This window comes from Zea mays, chromosome 7, assembly GCF_902167145.1.
Source record: "Zea mays cultivar B73 chromosome 7, Zm-B73-REFERENCE-NAM-5.0, whole genome shotgun sequence".
In the NCBI taxonomy this organism is placed as follows: domain Eukaryota; kingdom Viridiplantae; phylum Streptophyta; class Magnoliopsida; order Poales; family Poaceae; genus Zea; species Zea mays.
In genome coordinates, this window is record NC_050102.1 from 176,447,446 (window position 1) to 176,456,532 (window position 9,087).

Sequence of the window (9,087 nt, forward strand, 5' to 3'; positions counted from 1 at the left end):
GCACAGAAAGATGCTGAGGACGAAGGATGTACTATAGCCCTGAGCAACCTTCGTTCCGAAGTAATTGAACTGAGGAACGAAGGTCTCGAAAAAGACAAAATATTATACTCATTGATAGATAAAATAAAGGAGGACGAAGCTGCTTTCAAAAGTCAAGCTGAAGCTCAGAAACGCGAAATTGAAGACCTTCGGAAACAACTGGCCAGAGCCAAAGAAGAACGTATACTTGAAGAAACAAAACGTGAACTCAGCGATCAATGGGCAGATCATCTAGAAGTGACTGTTGAAGAGCTTCGTTCGTCCAAAAAGAAATGCTACAATAAATCTGTAGATTGTGTTAAAAAATTAAAGGCTAGCTTCGCCAAGGTCGGCGCATTCTCAAGTGAAGAAAATTTTTTGAGGGGCAATCCCGAAAGTGTCATTGAATGGATTGACCACGAAGCTGAAGCCTTCGAAGAAATTTTAAATAGCCGAGGAGATATATGTGCCTTCTCTGGCGCCAGAGGGATTGCCACCATTTTAGAGAAGAAGGGCTGTGAGCATGTGAAAATTTTAGCACAGTCCGAAGCTGCTTTGTCCTTTGAAGACACAAAAGATCCTTCGGCCGAAGCTAGCATAATTGGTGGAAAGTTTTTTACTGATATCTGGGATAACGGTGGCCGAGAAATGGCAAGAGAAATTATTCAGAGAAGTGAAAAGGGCATCCATGATGCTAGAGAAGTGGCAGAAGTTGCCGAAGGGCAAATAGGTATTAATTAGTCGCACTTATTGTGTTGTAATTTTTATTTCAAACTTTACTCGCAGTTTGTAATAGTAATGCAAAAATATTCTGTTTCCTCAGAACCTACTGGATCGTCTATTGACCCTCACATCAAAGAGGATGACGAAATCAAACAAATGGCCGAAGCTATCATGGATAAAGTTGTTGAACAACTTCTAAATGAGGCTGCCGAAGTAGTATTAAGAGAAGACTAGATGTTATTAGAAAAAACATTTGAAGTATGATCTATGTAATATTTTGTACATTTGAATGTAATATATAAGTCCCTTTTCATTATTCAATTCTTTACGATGCATGAAATTCTACATACATACCTTTTTTGAGCCTTCGGCGAAAAAACACCTTCCCTTCTTTTCATGCTTCGTGAAGAAGACATTCTCCGAAGCTGTACAATTTCGATATTACTCTGATGAGGCTCATCCATGCTTCGTAAAAACATTCTCCGAAGCTGTATTCCGAAGATTATCATTGTATTTCCTCATGACTTTACACAATTTTCACTTTCTCAAAGCGTCCTTTCAAAGGTTGATACGGTGTCCCCTTCTTTTGCCATATGCAACATGATGTATGATGCTTATGCTATGCAAAATGGTGTGATGATGTTATGTTATGCAAGTGACGTTTGTTCCGAAGATACACACAAAATATCTCTGTAAACTCTGCATTCCCTTAGGAACGTCTTTGGAGTTTCTTCGCCTTTTACTTAGGCGGTATCAGCGTTGACTTTTCGCTGTAAGCCTCCCTTAGGAGCTTCTTCGCCTTTTACTTAGGCGGTATCAGCGTTGACTTTTCGCTGTAAGCCTCCCTTAGGAGCTTCTTCGCCTTTTACTTAGGCGGTATCAGCGTTGACTTTTCGCTGTAAGCTCTGCATTCCCGTAGGAACGACTTTTGAGCAGAAAATTTACACTGCGCTCCCTTTGGAACGGCTTTTTGTGACTTCATCAACTTACTCTGCGTTCCTTAGAACGACTTTCTGTTGCTTCGAAGGATTTTTAATAATTCGAAGGTCCTCCTTGTTAGCTTCAGGGACTTAAGCCTGTGAAGAAAATGGGTTTTCCTCGTGGGAAACAACGAAATTATTACATGAAAACTAATAATGTTCTTTGTTTCACAGAAAATAAAACTGAATAGAAAAGACTGCTATCAAAGGTAGGATATGTGTCAATAAATGTGCTTCGACTCTGGCACAGTGCTGTTGACTGTGCGAGCTTCGGATTGTTCTCTGAAGTCCCTTTGGTGTGGGGCATATTGACTCCCTTCTGGCTGTTGACCCTGTTGCAGTGGAGGTGGAGGCGGAGGCTGCTGCCAGGAAGCTTGAGGTTGACTTGCCGAAGCTACAGAAGCTGCAGGGTGGTTGTCTATGTATTGTGGGATGTAAGGTGGATGATACGAAGCAGTGTGCATGACCTGCTTCGGCTGAGCTTGTTGAGATGCAGCTTCGGCTATTTCCTTTTGCTTCTGGATTGTAATATGGCACGTCCTGGTGGTATGGCCCTTGCTTTCTCCACAGAACAAGCAAAACAGTTTCCTTGGTTGATCTCCGAATCTTCCGCCGAAGCCCCTGGCGCCTCTGCCTCTTGGAGCTGGTGGCCGGAAGAAAGTTTGTTGTTGCCCCGAAGCCTGTGAGGAGCACTGCGGTCTGTTCTGCTGACTCCCCTTATCATCATTCTGAGTGGAGTTATGGATGGACCTGACATGCCTCGGATAGGATCTTCCTCCGAAGCCCCTGGTCATTTCAGAAAATCTGAAGGCCTCCTCCCTTCTTTGGCGAAAGTCATTGTCAGCACGAATGTACTCGTCCATCTTTTGGAGCAGCTTCTCCAGGGTCTGAGGAGGCTTCCTAGCAAAGTATTGAGCAGCAGGTCCAGGACGAAGCCCCTTGATCATGGCTTCGATGACAATTTCATTGGGCACCGTTGGTGCCTGCGCCCTCAAACGCAAGAACCTTCTGACATACGCCTGAAGGTATTCTTCATGATCCTGAGTGCACTGGAACAAGGCTTGAGCAGTGACCGGCTTCGTCTGAAATCCTTGAAAGCTGGTCAATAACATATCCTTCAGCTTCTGCCATGAAGTGATCGTTCCTGGCCGAAGGGAGGAATACCAGGTCTGAGCAACACTCCTGACGGCCATAACGAAAGACTTTGCCATTACTGCAGCATTGCCACCATACGAAGACACTGTTGCTTCGTAACTCATCAAGAACTGCTTCGGGTCCGAATGGCCATCGAACATGGGAAGCTGGGGTGGCTTATAGGACGGAGGCCAAGGTGTAGCCTGCAGCTCAGCGGACAGAGGAGAAGCATCGTCGAAAACAAAATTTCCATGATGGAAATTGTCATACCAGTCATCTTCATTGAAGAAGCCCTCCTGATGAAGGTCTTTTTGTTGAGGCCTTCGGTTCTGCTCATCGTGGGTAAGATGACGGACTTCTTCAGAAGCTTCGTCTATCTGCCTCTGCAGCTCAGCTAGCCTGGCCATCTTCTCCTTCTTCCTCTGCACCTGTTGATGTAGCATCTCCATGTCCCTGATCTCTTGGTCTAGTTCATCCTCCTGAATCGTCGGGCTGACAGCCTTCCTCTTCTGGTTTCGGGCCTCCCGAAGAGAGACGGTCTCCTGGTTGGGGTCCAGCGGTTGCAGTGCTGCAGCCCCAGTCGCTGAAGCTTTCTTCGGCGCCATAGCGAGGGTCTATAGCTTCCGAAGGTGTTCAAAAAAAACTCGAAGTGGAAGTGAGTTCACCGGAGGTGGGCGCCAATGTTGGGGACTTGTTCTCAAATGCTAAGAGTTAAGAACAAGGCAACATAAAAAGTGTTAAGTGTTAAAGTCCTTCGTCCTTCGAAGCATTATGTCCCTTCGGGAAATAATGAGTTTCGGACGAAGGTCATAAGAGACATACCTTCGTAAACATAACAAGTAATGACGAAGGATTCATATAAAGCATGAAATATAATATAAGCATCATCATAGAATCATTTCTATTTTATTAACATGGAAAAATAGAAATGATTTCAAATTACAAATGTACCTTCGGTCCTGAGAGAAGGTAAAAAGTACAAGCGTGACGCAAAAGCAAATGCCAAGTCAGCGTGAACAGTACGGGGGTACTGTTCACCTATTTATAGGCACGGGATACAACCCATACAAAATTACATACATGCCCTTTACATTTGGTGATAATTCCATAGCAATCTATCGAGGTCTAAATGGCCTTTTCATCTTTAAGTCGGTTCCCTTTTCTGCGAACATGCCGAAGCTTTCCTGCTTCACAGCTTCGGCACTGCCAACCTTCGTATCTTTTGAGGTTCTCCCTCTTTGATATATGTCCGAAGGTACCTGTTCACACATTACACTCTAGAAACACTGTTAAATCATGTTTTTGAGGACCTTCGGAAGCCGAAGGCCCCCAACACTTGCAAACATACAACTTTGACTTATCAATACCGCTAAAAAATTTAGATTAGTGTGTTGTCGATATATTTGTCTATCATTCAAAATTCTATATTGATTCTTTAGAAATAATTTGTGCGATATTATAATGTTTGTTCAGCATCAGTTCATTCTATTTGAGTTGGCGTATTTATAGCAATATTACATTTATAATATTTTGCCGCACAAATTTTACATATCATATTGATGTTTGTTGTTCTGTATCTATGTTTTATACTAATTCTCAATGCGCATAGAAGATGATATTTTATCTCTATTTGCCCAACTGTACCAAGAAGGCGTATATAATCTGCTATTCCTTGGGGATTTTTGTAGGCTTGGTTACCATTTGTGGGGTTTTAATTAATCAGACTATATATATATAAATACTATTTTTAATATGCTGGCACTCTCGAGTGGATTTGTGCACATAATATCCATCAAAAGAAAATGTTTGTATAATTTTACATTTGACACTGTTGTCACGAGTACATCTTTTTTAGTTGTTTGTTGAAAAAATGATGGATGCTAAGGTTCGAACCGTGGTCGTTTGGATTAAAGCACCCATCCTCTACCTCTGCAGCTCATGTTTCTTTGTGTTATACAAAAGATAGATCAATCAAATATCTAATTTAAGCAAGGTGTACCTATGTGATATATAGATACCGTAGCAAGGTGTACCTGTGTGATATATAGATACCCACAAAACTCACTTTGTGCTATACCTGTGTGATATATAATTTAAGCAAGATGTACCCTATTTGAGACATTTGTTGGAATTGCTCTAACACTCACATTTTGTCGAATATTTTGTACGCTGTTGCAACGCACGGGCACATACCTAGTATAGTTAATATGTGTTGTTTGTTTTTATGTACTAACATTTTATCGAACAATTCATGTGCCGTCGCAACGCACGGGCATTGTACTAGTATATATATATATATATATATATATATATATATATATATATATATATATATATATATATATATATATATATATATATATATATATATATATATATATATACTCGATGAAACCTAACAAAAGTTTAACCTTCTTGATAAACGAGATGTGCATTTATTTTGGAATGATACCGAGCACGTGCGCGTGATGGGGTGGGGGAAGGAGGGGGTGGAGGAAGTTTATCTTGTACACAAATAAATTTCGGCCCTATCTTCCGCTAATGCAATGGTATGCTTTGGGCATTGTAAAAGACATTGGCAGTGTCTTGGCCCGGACGAGCCGGTCGAAGTTCTCCACGGTGAAGTACGCCGCGCCCCAGGTCGCCCGCGCATGGCTCACCGACGATGCCAATCTGACCGGGCCGAGGCTCTCGTCAAAGCCCATGAGGTCGATGTCAATGTAGTTTACCTGTTTACGTACGCGGCGCGTGGGTTGGACGACACGTGCGGCGTCATGTACGCGTACAGTGACCGGAGCCATTGTATGCGTGCACTCACGCTGGCCTCGCCGGCGTCCGAGTCCCACGTGACGCCGTACTGAAGGGCGTACAGGTTGCCCGCGCGGTGCGGGAACGGCGTCGCCGTGGCGCTCAAGCGTGCCATGGCGCCACCGTAGGGGTCCATGGTCACGTACCCCGCCGGCGGCCCGTCGGAGAGGTACCGTAGGATGGCGGCTAGGGAATCCCTCGAGATGGGCCGCTGCACGTAGTCGGACTTGTTCTTGCCGTAGTACTTGGTCTTGGATACCCTGCTGGTGAGCTCGTCCACCGAGCTCAGCCCGGCGAGCCGTGCTGCCGACTCGACCCAGCTCATCTCCGACACCTCCGCCTCGGCGAGGCCCAGCTCTGGGAACCTCTCGTTCAGCACCGACATGGCCATCTCCTTTGGCCCAAGCACCAGCCCCGTGAATGCCACGTTGCGAAGATCTCGGTCTTCCTGTGATGACGACGACGAGCTACCGATCGTGAGCGAGGCCGAGAGGTAAAACTCGTCCGGCAGAGCAGGCCCCACGAACTGCCACCTGTACACGAGGCCCGCCATGGCGTCCACCGAACCTTCCCTTCTCGGCGTGAACACCGTCACGGTGTCGGGAACAGGGACGAGCCGGAGCTTCCAGGCGTAGACGACTCCCCAGCTGCCGCCTCCGCCGCCGCGGATGGCCCAGAACACGTCCTCGCCCATGGCTCTGCGGTCCAGGACTCTGCCCACCGCGTCGACGAGCAGCGCGTCTAGCACGTTGTCGGCCGCGAGCATGAACTTCCGGGACACCGGTCCGAAGCCGCCGCCGGAGATGTGTCCGCCCAAACCGATCGTGGAGCACGACGCGGCGGTGAGCGCCAGGGACGACCGGTTCGACGGCGACGAGTGCGCCACCGCGTGATAGACCTCGCCTAGCGTCGCGCCGGACTCCGCCCACGCCGTGGCTGACGCGGCGTGGACACGGACCTTGTTCAGGTTCATGAGGTCGATCACAACAAAGGGGGCTTTACCGTCCAGCACGCCGCCGGAGACGGTGTAGGACTGGCCCTCGTAGCTGTGCCCGCCGCTGCGCACGCGGATGGCCAGCGACGCACTACGCGCGCAGAGAACCGCGCGCTGGAGGCCGCGTCTGGAAGTGGGCAGCACTACAGCCTCCGGCTTGCGGAACCCCGGGGCTGCGAAGCGGAGGTTCTGGATGGAGAAGTCGAAGATGGTGGCGTAGCCCGGAGACCCGGCCATGGAGAAGTTACGGACGCCGGAGGCCAGTAGGCAGGTCGACAAGGACCTGGCGCGCACGCCATTGTCGCGCGGAGACTGCGACGCGATGACATGGCGATGCGTTGATAAGAGTATGCTGAGTATGCCTAGAAGTAAGGAAGTTGGGGAGCTATTGGTGTACATGGTGGTGATGGTGCTCTCACTCTAGTGCTTGTCCAAACAGAGTAGCGTTCTTGAGTTCGGTTAGTTTCCTTCTAAAACGGCAATGGTTAGTGTATGATACTATGATCACTGGTCTGCAATGATATATATACTATTCAACTCAACACGGTGCAACTTGGCTACAAGTTGGCTACTTGGATTAATCTATAGTACTTGGCTGCTAAGTAGTAGTACCGCTTTCCTTAGTTTCAAAAAAACCAAACTTAATGATCGTTGACTAATCATTACTCTAACATTATTTCTAGGTACAAAATTGACACTATATATATATATATAATTATAATTATACTTTTTTATGTTTCCACGATCAATGGAATATAAGAAACCTAGCGCACGATGCAAGGTTGTCTGGTTTAGTGTCTCACTTGCCACATTTTGGCACGTCTAAGGTTAGACATGTGTTTGGTTTGAAGCCATAATTATGATAAGATTTTTCTCCTCCTACGTAGGTTCCACTCGTTATATTAATGACTTGTAAAAGTGTGGCAAAATTTTCTTACGCATGACAAATTGTGGCACATAATTTAAGTGCCTAACCTTAATCATCTTAGATAAGTGTGGCATAAAATTGTATGGTAATTTTTGGCACCTTATGTATAGAACCAAACATCCCCGTAATATTTACTGGTCACTTGCACGCGGCAGCGCGTGTAACAAATCTAATATTTATAGATTAAAATTTAGATATGAATATTAAGATAGGAGAACATATATGATGCACGTGGGAATTGGAGTCTAGTGCACATAATAAATTTTCTAAAGATCTTATGTCTCTGATTGTTCTATATATTTTATAAAAGAACATCCGCCGAAGTGATAGAGCGTAGTGGTGGAATACGTTATCGGTAAAATATAACGAGCAACTAGAGATGTTAGATCTAACTAAAATAGATATTGATGATTTAATACGTGTACCATGTACATCGATATGTTCTCTTGAGTGAACTTTGAATGAATTCTTTATAGTAGTGATGATGAAGATAGATAGATATATCTGAGCCGGCCATTTATTTCTATAGGATGGTTTTTTAAGTGCACGAACTAGGATAGATCAAGAAAAATATCTCTGTCCGGGATAAATTCGATCCGGTGATTTGGGTCTGTTTGTTTCGGCTTATAGATTATATAATCTGGATTATAATCTAAATTATAATCTAGATAGATTATAATCTATATGTAGCTGTTTGATAGTCTAGATTATATAAATGTAGATTATTCACAACGACAACAATACTCTTGTTTGTTTATTGGAGGTGAAGAAAGAAGGATGACATATATTGTAATTTCTATTTATATAACCATGGGTAGTGGGTCTTTTGCCAAAAAAATAATCTTAAATAAGCTCTCTTGAGGAGATTATGAGATTATCATAATCTGGGCTTTAGATTATATAATCTGAACACATAATATAAGTGTTTGCTTATCTGTTGGATTATTTGCGTTGGATTATATAAGCTGGAGAGATTATAATACGAAACAAACAGGTTCGGAACCTAGTTTGACAACTCTATTTTTAAGTGATTTTTAATTTCTCATTTTCTTTTGGAAAAATAAGAATATTTTAGGAAATAAAGTTGCCAAACTAGCTTTTAGAGTAGAAATTTTGTGCGGAGAAAAGATAAACGCGGAACCAGTTCATTGAGCGGCTGCTTGACGGGCCTATACAGTCTCAGTTTCTGGACAGTAACGCATACTGAATGCCTCTGTTTGGTTTTCAGGTTGCTGATGAAAGAAAACCGTTCCATTGCTTGTCTAATATAAAAAAGAAAGAAAAAAGAAACCATTCCGATCACATCAGAGCAGGAACCGAACCAAACTAAAGTGAACTAGGCCGATGAACATGAATACTGACGGGTCCTTTCTGGGCCTTCCATTGTCTCGGTTCAGGCCGCTTCAGTTCGGCCCATCTCTCTCGTATCTCCGGGGAAACACGATTTGACGTAAACAAAAGCCGGAGAGCCCAAACAGAAAGCCAAACCCGACCCCCTGTTT

The 9,087-nt window shown here is 44.4% G+C and overlaps 1 pseudogene; it reads right to left on the reverse strand.

Annotated features, from left to right (window-relative positions):
- Positions 1–5,267: 5,267 nt before the first annotated feature.
- LOC103633447 (reticuline oxidase-like) lies at positions 5,268–7,131 on the reverse strand (annotated as a pseudogene).
- Positions 7,132–9,087: the final 1,956 nt, after the last annotated feature.